Source organism: Monodelphis domestica, chromosome 2 (genome assembly GCF_027887165.1).
Source record: "Monodelphis domestica isolate mMonDom1 chromosome 2, mMonDom1.pri, whole genome shotgun sequence".
Lineage (NCBI taxonomy): Eukaryota > Metazoa > Chordata > Mammalia > Didelphimorphia > Didelphidae > Monodelphis > Monodelphis domestica.
In genome coordinates, this window is record NC_077228.1 from 216,051,382 (window position 1) to 216,063,695 (window position 12,314).

Genomic DNA, 12,314 nt, shown 5'->3' on the forward strand with positions numbered 1-12,314 from the left:
TGAAGAAAAACTGAGAAGGGTGAAAACTAAGAAAAGCCAGGGATATGCAAATTTGAACCCTCAACCTAATTGTTCCTCAGAAACTGGCAAACAAGGTAGGGCTTGATTTATTGTTTTGTTGATTGTCTTAAGACAGTGGAGAAAATGTTAATAATGGAGATTAAACTTAAAAGTGTGTCTTGTGTCCTTTTTTTCCCCAGAGAGCTAGTACCTAAATATTTACCAGAACATTCCTGAGAAAAGGCCATCAGAGTTGGCAAGTAAGAAATCATTAGTAATTTTGGAGAGAGCAGATTCATTTGTAAGATGACATCACAAGCCAAACTATAGAGGGTTGATTAGTGAGCTAGAGGAACTGAAGGAAAGAAATGTAGACAGATTCTTCAAGGAGTTTGCTGGAGAAATAGGCATATAAGAAGAGAGCTAGTAAGTATACAGGAATCTAGTGAAGAACTTTTTTTAAAGAATGGGAAAGACGAAAGTGTTTTTAGGTGAGGGAAGGAGACAGTAGATGAGAAGAGATTAAAGATTAGAAAGAGAAAAGTGATAAAAGTAGGAAACTGCAAGTGGGTGGGATCAAAAGTTCATGGTGAGGGGTCTTGGAAAGGAGAAAGTCTTCTTCATCAGGGACTCAAGTAAATGAGGAGGTAATGGGAGGTCATATCAAGGAGCTGTTGGAAAAGGAGAAAAAGAGGGAGCTCATGGCCAATCACCTCTGTTTCCTCAATAAAATATTAGTCAAGATCCTCAGCTGAGAGATTTAGGGAAAGGGGTGTGCTAGAGATTCAATTAGGTAGGATTTCAAAGGTTTCTTTGCTCCAGTGAGGGCACAGTTGAGATTAGATAATATAAAACGGTAGTGGACCTTATCACCATGGTTTTATGACTTCCTCCAGCTCTGTTCAGCAGCATGTGAAGAGGAGGGAAGGTAAATTGTAGGATTGATCAAAGGTTATGGTTTGCAAAAAGATGTGTAGCAATAGGTCAAGAGAGAGACTGATTTGAGAGCAAAATATAGCATAGAGTTGAAAAGGTTAATTAAAGGGTTTTCCAGGATTTTCAAAGGGTCAAGATTTGGAGGAGAATTATCCAGAGGATGGTGATGTCTTGAGAAAGGACTGATTGGAAGGATTAGAAGTTGTGGTGAAAATAAAGAATAAATTTAGAAAGAGTAAAGAATAAGGAAAGGTTGACTCATAGGAGATAGCAATAGGATAACAAAAAAAGTCAGAGTTCTTGACCATAGAAGTGGAACACTTGTACATGATGGGAAGACCAAAGGATACTGCTGTCCCTGTGAGGAGCTGAGATGGAATAAAAAAGTGGATTGTAGGATTTGAGCAAATTGACCAACTGGAAAATTAGGGTGCTTGAGGGAACACCAGTATGTATGTTGAAATCTGGTGTAAGGGCAAGAGTTGGGGTGGAGAAGGAGTATGTGGATTTGGCACTGGAGTCATTGGTAAAGGAAAGAATGACCTAGCCATCAGCAGATAATATCTACCAGGTTCAGGTTTGGGTGATCAATACGGATATAGTGAACTTCAAAAGAAAGCAGGTTTCTTAGTTATGGAAGCAGAGGGAGAGTGGAGGAAAGGAAGTATTCTGACTCCCCCTTTGAGACCAGTTTATCAGGGGCTATGAGAAAAGAAAGGTGCAGCCATTACTAAAATGGCAATCCAGGGAGATCAGTATCATCCTGGATGGCTCCACATCTCTCTGAGCTCAATAAGATGGAAAGAGTATGAGAAGAAGACATCTAAATGGAAGGAAATTTGTTAATTATTGACTAGAAGACATACAGGGCACAATGGAAGGGACAAGCAGATCCAGAGTAGGACCTGGGAGGTGTAGTATTGAAGTGGGTGGGGATGAGATAAGAGAAAGTTGGGCTAGGGGGAAAAATGACTCTTACTCAGCCAGAAAATAGGCAACATTGGAAGTAGAAGAGTGAGATTGCCAGTTAGTGGGGGATGAATCAGAGGCAGAGTATCAGTAGATGGGAGAAGTTCTACTGATAATGGCAGATAAGCAGAATGTTCCAAATCACAGCTCAATTTAGAGTGTTCATGGGCTCAGCACAATTGCTGTTTCCATGCATCTTGTCACAAAAATTCTATCTCAACCTGGTCTGACTGTGTCCAACTCCATCTACTGATGGGTAAGACTGGTGGAGCTCTAGCTGCTGCAGACATGGTATGTATGGGATAGGGAATCAGTGGACATAAATTCTAATCCTGGCTCTATAAATCAATGCCAATTAAACAAATCACTTTGCCTTTCTAGGCTTGGGTCTCTGTATCTATAAAACAAGAGAACTGGATTTGATGCCCTCTAAGATTCTTTACTGTTCTAAATCCTTGAATGAAAAGCTTTTGGAATCATTAGGTAGGGTCCTCTCTGAATCATTATTTAATCCTGGATCTCCTCATTGACCATGAGAAAGGCCAGTCTTGCTCATTGGTTTAATATAATTAACATTATTCATTTTATTTCTTCTAATGTTCTTTATCTCTTGTTTGGTCACAAATTCTTCCTTTCTCCATAGATCTGCTGGGTAAATTATTCTATGTTCCCCTAATTTACTTATATCATCACTCTTTATGTTTAAATCATATAACCATTTTGATCTTGATATACATAGTGTGAGATATTGATGGAAACCTAATTTCTCTCAAGCTGTTTTCCAGTTTTCACAGCAGTTTTTGTCAAATTGTAAGTTCTTATCCCAAAAACTGGAACTTTGGGGTTTCTAAAACATTTTATTGCTTAGATCATTAGTCTATTCCATTGATCCACCCTTCTATTTCTTAGCCAGTACCAGATTATTTTGATGATTACTACTTTATAGTACAGTTTAAAATCTAGTACTCCTAAGCCTTGCTTCTTGGGAGAATGATGAGCAACTGAGGCTTGAAGAGAGGGATTCACTCTCTCCTTGGAATAGTAAGAATCTAGGAGAACAGGTAAGAAACAGTGGGAATGGATTATAGGGAAATTGGGAATTAAACCATGAGTCAAAGAAGTATGCAAGGCTCTTGGGATGGTCCTACTTGGATCTTTTTCTTATTTATCCAGGAATAGATGATCCAGGAACCCTGACGATATGAGAATGGTATTCTATTCTTAGTGCCTATAAAGAGGTGGTTGACTCAAGAACCAGGCCTAGGAAAAGGTCAGAAGGTATCACTGAGTGAATTTGAGAGAAGCAGAACTCTTCTTTCTAGCATCAGAGCAGCTGTAAGCTGGAAAAGCCAGATGTTCACTTCCTTCCACATCTGTACAACTCCTGCTTAGAAAAGCAAGCCTCATTAATCATCCATGGTTAGGCTGAGACTCTCAATAATACCAAGATGAAGGTGCAATGCCAATTGTTTCTACATTCCTAGCTATCCCACATCTGTTTTCCATATTCCCTCAAACCAGGAGAAACTTAAGGGATAGCCTAAGGATGCTGGATTCTTCAGTCCATGACCCTTTCCAAGTTCCCAATAGGAACTCCTCATTATCTCAGAGCCTATTTTCTTCTCCTTACTCAAAGTTCCTTGGAATCCAAACCAATCCTCCCAAGAAAAGATGTTATAGAGGCAAAAGAACCACAACATCTCAAAAATGGAAGGGACCCTGGGACCTGAGTAGTCCTACTGGTGCTCAAACCCAAATAAATCTATATAGTCCAGCATTTTTTAAAATAGAAATTATAACATTTTGGAGCTAAAAGAAAACTTTGGAAATCATATCACTCCTGCAATGTTGACACTCTCTTCTTTCTGTTCTTCCTGCCACCAAGGAAGAAAATGTGATCTTTTTTCTCTAATCATTGCTGGGGCAGTGATAGAATGTTGATTTTCTACCTTCATGGATTTGAGCTGATCTTCCTTAATAAGCAGAGTAAGGTTTTAACCATCTGAAGAAAATGCCATTTTCCTCTTGACTTTCCCCTGGTCATTAAATCATTTTGACTCTTACCTATCATGGAGCAAGAAAAAAAACACAAATGAGAAGATGCCAATGTGTAGATGACCCCAATGCACTGACTCAACCTATGTCCTAATCTTATGTGTCTTTGCTGACCCTAGACAGTAGTGAAAGGAAGAGAGTGAAGCATGGTGTCTTCAGTTCTTCAATTCCTGGGCGGCATTAGTCTGCTTTTCACAGGAAATTAAACAGCTCTACCCTCCCACCCAAATATAGATGGAATGGAGGTATTCCCAGCTCAGCTGTCACAGGCAACTTTGTCCCAAGAGGGAAGCAATCATCACAATTTCTTTCTGCTCTGTCTTTCCTCCCCAGAGCCCTCCAATAATTCAAAGGAGGTGGGAGAACCCCCCTAAACCCCACACCCCCAACTGACAGGCACAAGGATAAGGCAGGCATTCCTATTGTAACTTGCAAACCAGATTTCTCTGTTTTCCTAGTTCCAAGCGCCCTTTGCCTCCTTCTCCCACTCAGTGATTTGTGTTGAATTGAGAGCAGAATCAGCCGATATTTTTTTTTAGCTAATTTCTCCTCCCACGAATGACTACACTTCAAAACCCGTTCCTGTCACTGACAGAAATCCTCCAGACTGCCTGCCAATTTACAAGGAGCAATCGTCGCTTTTCCCACTACCAACTCTGTCTGTCTCCTTGCCATCTCTCTTTCTCCCCCTGTATCTTTGCCTCTTCCCCTTCGTCTTCCACCTCTCTTCTCCAGTCCCTCTAACTCCATTTTTCCTTCTGTTCAGAGTCACTGCGGTAGCCCAATGCAGCCGATCCACTCCCTATCTGACCATTGGCCTTCTTGCATGGTGATAACACAGAATGTCACCAGTTCCTGGAAAGGCAGCCCAGGGTGGCCTGTTATCCTGGGATTTTGTCTGTTTCACTGAGTAGAGCATGTCCAAGTGGGCTTCTGCTAGATAATGATAAGAGTGTATGCAGATCCATTATATGCATAATTCCATGGCCCTGGCTGTCTAGTCACCGCCGAAGCCCTGGGCTTCCACAGATCTGACGTTCTTACCCTGACCCTGTGTGGACTTATCAGTGGCTTAGATTTCAGACCCATCACCCCCCCCCCTTGACCCCAGCCAGTCCTGGTTGGCTCAGGGCCAACTTTAATTTGCAGTAAATCTCTGAGGCCCCAGCTTGTGCTGACTTCACAATCCTAACTGCAGGAAAAATTTATCTGGGCACTTTTGCCCATGTCACTGCTGCTGGCAGGGCCTGGGTTATTGTGACACACTCCCCAGCCTTCTAACTATTTTCTGCCAAAGAGCAGGAGGCTTCAATGAAATCCTAAGTGAGTTCCGAGCTAGAGAAGCCAAAGGTCTGGGCGAGCCACGGCCACATGCTCAAAGTCACTCTGACTTTGTCCACATTTAGGGTTCTGAGTTTGACAGGTAAGTGATAATTGATCATTTGGTACTGCAGGCTTACAAAGTACTTTCCTCAGAACAATCATATGAGAAAGTCAGTGCCCGTGTTGTCATCCCCATTTTATACATGAGGAAACTGAGGTTGAAAGAAATTTAATAACTTGTCCGAGACCACATGGCCAATAACTGTCCGAATCAGGGGTCCAACCTGATTTCCCAATGCCAGATGGGTTTTGGGCTGCCAAAGGGCAGTCTGGTGATGTTTCTGGACCCCTTCTCAGCATAAGGTTTGTAAATGCATAAAATAAAATAGAGGATCACAAAGGGAACCAACGATACCTAGAGTTATTAAAAGATTTAAAGAACAATTTCATAGACCCCAGGTTAAAAACCCTGTACCACACTCCACGATCTCTGTTTTTCTCCCCCCTGGATTCCTTATACCACCACATCTTGTTCCTGCCCCATGAGGGCTTTTAAAGAGTGTAATGGATTTTCAGTTCACTAAACATTTGTTGAGTTGAATAGCTTTTTGAGTAAATATGCACCCATAGAGTATTTTGAAGCTTTTCTGAGGGCCAGGCTGCCAAGAAGAGCAAGCAAGCCATACCTATTGCTATTTAAACAAATATCTTATCATATCATATATCATAATGTGCTATATGATATAATATATAAGAAATATAATACAATATAACAACATGAGATAACAATATAACATAATATAATATAAGTTGTATTTATAATATATTGTTTATAATATAGCATATATTATGTTTATAATGTATTTTGTATTTTGTGATAATTATATGTAATAATAAATTTTATGTACATGATATATAGTATAATCTATTATAAACAAGATGATATACATATTTATTATTATGTAATTTATAATATAATAGATTATATTATATAGTATATATACATAGTATATAATATAATCCATTATATTATAAACAAGATGATATATACATATTTATTACATAATTATATAATATATTATAAAGTTATATTATTATAATATAGTATATTCATATGTTGTTAGTAATGTAATAACATTTACATTATAACAATATACTATGATATAACTTTACATAATGTTTTATAATAATATATTACATTATAATATATGGCATCTAATATTATTTTAATATAATAGGGACAAAGAATAGACTACAAAGTTTCTAAGATAATTTGAAAAGAGAGAGATTGAAGACTTAAGTTAAATACTTTTATTTGGGTAAATCATGAAAGGCTTTATGGAAGAGGTGAGTTCTGAAGTGAACTTTGAAAGATTTCAGTAGGCTGAAAGGAGGAGGGAGCATATATGTTCTAGGCATGAGAGACAGTGTGCACTAACATAGAGAAGTCAGAGAGGGGCAAGATTGAGGGGTAGTTAGTCTTCCAACATGACTGGAATGTAGTATGCATGAGATACACTAATGAGAAATAAGGCTGAAAAAGATTTCAAATGCTACAGTAAGGAGTCTGCATTTTATTTCAGAGGAACTTAGCTTCATTTTCTTTGTAACCCTTCTGCTCAGTCATTTTGCAGGCACATCCAACTCTTTGTGACCCCATTTGGGATTTTCTTGGTAATGATACTGGAGTGGTTTGCTGTTTCCTTTTCCGGCTTATTTTACAAATGAGGAAACTGAGGGAAATAGGGATAAGTGACTTGCCCAAAGTCACACAGCTAATGTTTGAGGCCAGATTTGAACTCATGATGAGTTCAAATGTTCAAGATGAGTTTTCCTAACTTCAGGGCCAGCCTCTATCCACAACAGCAACTAGTGGCCACATGGTACTTTGCACATAGTCAGCATTTCAAAGCTATTTGTCATATTGAACAGATTCACACCATTTGAGTCTTCAAACAGGTCAGTTGACTTTACCCAGGGAAAAGTTATTTTCTAAAATTGAACTGTGTCCTTATCCTCGGGCCAAATGTCTCAAAAATACATTAATTTTGTTCACAGGGAAAAAGAAGTAGAAGGGAGAAATTATTCTGAGCAGTCTATCCCCAGTGCAGGGAAACATGTTGTAATAACATTTAGTCAGGGCTTTTATCTCTGAATTTCTTGCATATTCAATCTCTCCCTTTCCACTGACTTTTTTCCTTCAGCATATAATCATTCAGTGAGCATTTATTAAGCACCTGCAACATGTCAAGCACTGTACTAGTTATTGGTACAAACAGAAGTGAAGCAGCCCCTGCTCTCAAGGAGTTTGCCTTCTAAAGGAGCATACAACATGCGCGAGTATTCAAAAGCAGCTAAAGGAAAGCATTTCTTATGTAGGAGGTTCTGTCTGAGCTGAGCTTTGAAGGAAAAGAAGAGTCTGAAAGGCAGAGATGGGGAGGAAGGGCATTCCAGGCTTGGGATATGGGGCCAAAGGGGAAAAAAAAGACATTGACATTGAAATGTTGCATATAAGGAACCCCAGGAAGGGCAGTTTGCCTTGTGGCATGAAGAGAGAACAAAAAGGAGCATGCAGAATAGAAATAGAAAAGTAAGTTGAAACCAGATTTTTAATTAATTTGGAGCCAAGTTGGCTTAAATGTCAAACAGAAGAATTTATTGATCCAAGAGGTAATAGGGATTCACTGGAGTTTATTGAGCAGGGGAGTGGCATGATAAGACCTGTGTTTTAATAAAATCACTTTGTCAGCTGCATAGAGAATGGACTGGAGAACATATGAGCATACTCCATTCCTCTATTCCTTTAAAAAAAAAACACCTTGCTTTCTGTTTTAGTACCAACTCTAAGGCAGAGAAGCAGTAAGGGATAAGCAAATGAGATTAAGTGACTTACCTAGGGTCACCCAGCTAGGAAATGTCTAAGGCCAGATTTGAGCCCAGGACCTCCCAACTCCAGGTTTGGCACTCCATCCATCATGATACCTAACTGCACCTATTCACCTATTCTTAAAAAACAAAAACCTTCCTCTTGATCCTGCTATCCCCATGTCCTCCCTAACATATATTTCTCTCCTTTTTCTAAGGAGTAATTGAGATTCAGTGCCTTCTCTTCCTTACAACCCACTTTCTTGAAGTCTATACTTTGCCCCTACAATTATTCAGTTGTTTTTTCAGTCATGTGTGACTCTTTGGGGTTTTCTTGGCAAAGATACTGGAGTGGTTTGCCATTTCCTTCTCCAGCTCCACTTTACAGATGAGGAAACTGAGGCCAATAGGGTAAATTGACTGATACCAGATCTGAGTCCGGATGTGAAACCACAACCTCCTACCTTCAGGCTTGGCTTTCTATTCACTGAGCCACATATCTGTCCACCCTACTGCTGTCTTATAACTACTCCCTCCAAGGTCAACAGGGACCTTCTAAATGCCTAATCAAAAAAACCTTTTTTTAATCTTCGTTTTCCTTGACTTCTCTACATTCAATGTAGCCCCAAAAGCCTTTGCTTTCTCCTACTTTTCTTCTTTGGCTGTGTCTTGTTTTTCTCCTTCATTAGCTCTACTTTTTCTTCTCTCTCCTCCCCCCCCCAACTATGTTTTAACTCCAAAGCCCAATCCTTGACCCTCTGCTTTTTTCCTGTAAATTCTCTTTCCCTCTTCAGTCTCACCTTCTCTCGTGGCTCAGTCATCACGTCTACATGAATAACACTCAAATCTGTGTCTGCATCTGTACTCTCCCTCACAAACTAGTCCCACATCTCTAACCATCAGCCAGACAGACATGTCTGCTTTGATGTTTGCATCAAATTCACAATAGCTAAAAGAAAGTTCTTAATCTTTCTCTCCAAAAGGCATCCCCCTCTGAACTTTCTGTTTCCCTCAGTGGTACCAATGAGTGAAAAACTGCTTAGTTTGGGAAAGGGAAAAGTCAGAGACTGTCCATAAGCCCAATGATAAAACCTTGCATAATGGCTATCCTTTCCTTCCTGTCCATTCCATACCCTAGACCAGACAGACCTTCATTCTTTTTTGCCTGGACTATTGCAAAAACCGCAACTGGTTTCTGCACTTTCATTCTTTTCACTCTCCTGTCTGTGCTCACACAACAGCCAGATTCCTGGTCTCAAAAACCTGCTCTGGTCATGTTACTTCCCATCCCTTTTTCTACTCAATACCCTTCCCTTCCCTTCCTCCTCCTCAAACTACCACGTCCTATGGAATAAAGTCTAAATATTCTGTGCCCTCTGAAATCCCACCTAAACCTCTAAAGCCTTTTCTTTCTCTTGCAGCTCTTGTCACTGAGTCGTTTCAGTTGTGTCTGACAATCCGTGACCCCATTTGAGATTTTCTTGGCAAAGATACTGGAATGACTTGCCATTTCCTTCTCTGACTCATCACATTAATTAGTTAATTGATTGATTGATTGATTGATTAATTAATTAAACCCTTATCTTCTGTCTTCAAATCAATATTGGTTCCAAAGCAGACAACTGTTCTTGAGCCCATTTTACAGATTGAGGAACTTGTGTAAAAAAGAGTTAAGTTGACCTGCCCACGGGTCAAATTTGAGTTCAGGCCATCCTGATTTTAAATCTAGCAACTCTATCTACTGCTCCACCTAGGTGCCTTCTGCTCCTGTATAAACCTTCGATGTTGGTCCTCTTCCCACTGTGTCCTGTGGAATAAAATCTAAACATTTTATGCTGGCATTTTCAGCCCATCTGAAATCTTGCCTAACCCTGTATGTACAATCTTTTCTTCCTCTGCTGTTCTATAGAAACCCAGCATTAGAGAGTCATTGTGGTATAAAGGAAAAGCATAGAACTTGGAGTTGAGAGAGATGTGAGTTCAAATCTCACCTTTGCCACTAGTATAATATGACTTGACAAATACTTTTTTAACCTTTACATTCCTTCTTAAAATCAATACTAGGCAATGGGAGTTAAGGGACTTGCCCAGGGTCACACAGCTAAGAAGTGTCTATGGTCACATTTGAACCCAGGACCTTCCATCTCCAGACCTGGCTCTTCTATCCGCTGAGCTGCATTTTTCCTCCCATTAGACTGAGCTCCTTGAGAGTTAAAGAGTATTTTTCCCTGACTTTGTATCCTAGTACTCAACACATTGCCTAGCACATAGTGACTGGTGGTTAGCCCTGACTGACTAAGCACTGAGGATACAAATAGAAAAGCAAGCCAGTCCCTGTTCTCAAAGAGTTCTTCTAATTTTATTTTATTTTTTAATTTGTATTTATTCTTATTTAAATTTATTTACTTATTTTAGACTTATTTTTCCATCAGTGCCAAGGACAAATCCTTGAAAAATAGGGTGTTTGAGGGGGAAAATACTTCATCTCCCCACATTCCAGGGGCCCATCCATTAATCCCAAACAACAGTGTGTCCCCAGGGCCTCAGACCACTGCTCTTCTCTCCACATACCCCACAGCCCTGTAGGGGAGTCTTTGTATACCTTGGGAGTGTGTTGCTCTTATCACTCTTGTGAAAATGTATCCACGGCTCTGTAAAAACAAACATTATGGCCCCAAAGCCCTCCTATAGCAATTGTATTTTTTAATAATGTCTGAGCTAGCCATCTTCTTGCTTCTGTTTACTCCCTTGTTCTATTAGCCGCTGCAGGTTAGACTCTAACGTAGCCCTGTAAGTAATATACAACTTAGAGAACCCTTTTATGGATTCAGCTTTCAGTCTGTTCCCTTTTTACAGCCCCTACATGAGGCTTTTATATTGTTGTAATTATTTTGGTTTATATTCTTCCTTTCTTTTTTCCTGTCATTTTACTCCATTTTTTACATTTTATTCCTGTTCTTGAGTTTTCCAGGAAGTCCAAAACATGGGGCCTGACAACCTCTTCAAAGCAGGACATACGTGTCCAGAATTCCAGGCCATTCAGTCACCAGGGAATGTGACTTATCCTCTGGGGAGACAGTCTGATACTGCCTGTAGACAGCAGTGTAGATGGGGAGATAGTATTAGCTATTCATTCAACCAATATTCATTAAACAAGCACGATGGTCCAGATCTCACCTCTAGCACTTTAATCCCTGACCTTGAACAAGTTATTTACCTCCCTCAGCCTCAGATTCCAGATCTATAAAAAGAGAAAATTGGCTTCTGAGCTCCCTTCTGGTTCTAGATCTCTACTGGTAGGCTAGATTTGGAGTCAGGAAACCTGACATTACATCCTAATTCTGACCCTTACTAGCAATGTGACTTTATGATCTATTCCATTCAATGCATTATTCTAGACATTGGGGAGCTATGTAGAGATGAATAACAGCAACCTTTGCCCTCATTTTCTTTTCCTTCCTTCCTTCTTTCTTTCTTTCCTTCTCTTCTCTCTCTTCCTTCTTTCCTTCCTTCCTTCTTTCCTTCCTTCACCCCTCTCTCCCTCTTCCTTCCTTCTGTCCTCTCTTCCTTCTTTCCTTCCTTCTTTCCTTCTTTCTTCCTTCCTTCCTTCCTTCCTTCCTTCCTTCCTTCCTTCCTTCCTTCCTTCCTTCCTTCCTTCCTTCCTTCCTTCCTTCCTTCCTTTCTTCCTTCCTTCCCCATGTCTTAGATTCTAAATATCAATTCTAAGGCAGAAAAGTCATTAATGGCTAGGCATTTAGAGTTAAGTGACTTGCCCAGAGGCACACAGCTAGGAAGTGTTTGAACCCAAGTTCCCCCTGACTCCAAGCCTGGCACTCTATCTACTGAGCAACCTAGCTATCCTGACTCATGTTCTTTTCACATCTAAGAGGTTAAGTTGTTACCTATGCCTGATGCAGTGCCCGAATCTGGCCATCATTTTCCAGGGATGGAATGAGCTCTGTTGGTACAAATAAGATAAAGCAGCACTTGGTTGAGTTAGCCACAGCCTTCACCATTTCTTATGTCCTCTTAGGGTAGATGGCAAACATTGCACTCAACCACAGTGATCTCATGTGATCACACTGTACACATACACACTGACTCTCACCACCTGCTTTCTCACTGCCAATTTAGGTCTCTAATTGAGGGAGGGTGGGGGGGCACAG

The 12,314-nt window shown here is 40.1% G+C and overlaps 1 protein-coding gene across 2 annotated transcripts in view; it reads left to right on the forward strand.

Moving 5' to 3' along the window:
- Positions 1-12,314, forward strand: part of SDK2 (sidekick cell adhesion molecule 2) — a 491,418-nt gene that overhangs the window by 328,907 nt on the left and 150,197 nt on the right. The gene's annotated exons all lie outside the window — the stretch shown is intronic.